This window comes from Pelobates fuscus, chromosome 7 (assembly GCF_036172605.1).
Source record: "Pelobates fuscus isolate aPelFus1 chromosome 7, aPelFus1.pri, whole genome shotgun sequence".
Lineage (NCBI taxonomy): Eukaryota > Metazoa > Chordata > Amphibia > Anura > Pelobatidae > Pelobates > Pelobates fuscus.
Window position 1 is genome coordinate 100,875,728 of NC_086323.1, and position 2,001 is coordinate 100,877,728.

The window sequence follows — 2,001 nt, forward strand, 5'->3', positions numbered from 1 at the left end:
GATGTTTTCTGTTCTGTTTATAAACTTGATCAACTTGGGAACATTGAATAAGTGGGTAAGAAACAGACTTTCCCTTACATGGAGCTGAATCCAGAAGAGGATGGAGAAACCTGCATTATGACTTCCAAAGAAAAAAAAACTTCTTTAGAGAGGTTTGTTTTACTAGACTAATTTGGGAAGTAGAAATAGCGTGGGTTATGTATAAATAATGGCATAATCTCAAACAAATCATTTATGCATTTGGACATACTGTTGACTGTCAGTATAGTCTGTATAAAGATGTTGAAATGGGCTTTACGTAAGAATATAAAAATTACCTCTTGCCTTTACATTGCAGCTCTTCATACAGTGCAGTTAATGTAGAATGCATGTATTATTGCAATAAAGTGATCTAACAAAAGGTCTCAATGTTTGCTCTTGCTTTCATATATTGTGATCAATTTAAGATATATTTTCTGTCCTGGTGCTTTGGTACCGATTTATGCCGGAAACTTATTTTTTTTATACGCAAGTGCTGGCACTAATTGAGCTGTTTTAGACCAGGGCTGCCCAACAGGTAGATGTTGTAGAACTACAACTCCCATGATGCTTTGCCTACCTTTTAGAATTTATTTATCATGACAAAGCATCATGGGAGTTGTAGTTCTACAACATCTGGGGATCTACCTGTTGGGAAGCCTTGTTTTAGACACATTTTACACCTATCCGCAGACATCTTCGAGGGTTGGTGAATCTACAACTGGTATAGGCTGTACCACTCTTGGGCACCATTTTAATAGAAAAAAAGGGCAATTTCTAGTAGGGATAGTACTTGCCCAATTTAGTGTCAGTACCCATGATTCCATGGTATTTCAATAGTAGAACGAGTAATTGTGCTCTTCTTTCATATAGCAAGTTGAATGACCTTCCAACCATCTTGCGGAAGTAGTTGCCACCAAAAACAAAGTTTTATACGTCAGGAGGGTAGCATCCAAACTCTCAAGAGGAACAAACAGATCCTCAGGTAATTAAGAACCAGTGGAAGGTTCCAAGGAGGGTTAATAGATCTGGAAGGAGGTCTCAACCTGAAAGCTGCCTTGAACCTGGAGATCAAAGGATCCAAAGTCCATGAGATGTTGCACAAAGCTGAAAGAGCTGAAGACTGACCTTTAAGAGTGCTAAGGCCCTTATCCAGACCTTCTTGCAGGAACTCCAAGATCTCGGTATTGTGAGGATGGAGGAAATCAATATTCTTGGCTGAAGTCCATTCCCTGAACACATCCCAGATCCTATGGTAACACGAGGAAGTAGAAGCTCTCCTTGAATGCAAAAGGGTATTAACCACAGCTTCTGAGAGCTCTAATTGTTGAGGTCTTTCTTTTTCAAGATCCATACCCCCAAATTGAAGCGTTCCGGATGAGGTTGGAATATTGGGCCCTGCGTTAGCAGATCCTCCATAAAGGGAAGAGGCCAAGGCCATTCCTGGCTCCTCATGGATAGTAGGGGAAACCACGGCCTCCAAAGCCAAACCGGAATTCTGGCAATAACCTTCTTTCCTTCCGACCACACCTTCCACAGGAACCTGGGTATCATGGGTACGGGAAGGAATGCATACCCCAGATCGAATGACCAAGGAAGAGAGAGAGCATCCTGGCCCAGTGCCTGACTGTCTGGGTGGAGGGAGAAGTAATTCTCCACCTGATGATTCTGGGAGGACGCCATCAGGTCGATCTGGGGCATGCCCCACCGATGGGCAATCCATGCAAAGGCTGCCGGGTGAAGTTTCCATCCTCCCGGAAGAATTTCCTTTCTGCTGAGGAAGTCTGCAGTCGCAGTTCTCCGAACCTGGAAGATAGATCGCCTTCAGACCCTGGAGATTGGTCATGGCGATCGTCATCAAGGGAGCTAGTTCCTTCAAGTGCAATCTGCTTCTTGTGCCTCATTGGTTGTTCACATATGAAGCAACCGCTCGGTTGTCCGTTTTGATCAGTACCCAAGAATTTAAGATCCTTGGTAGGAATA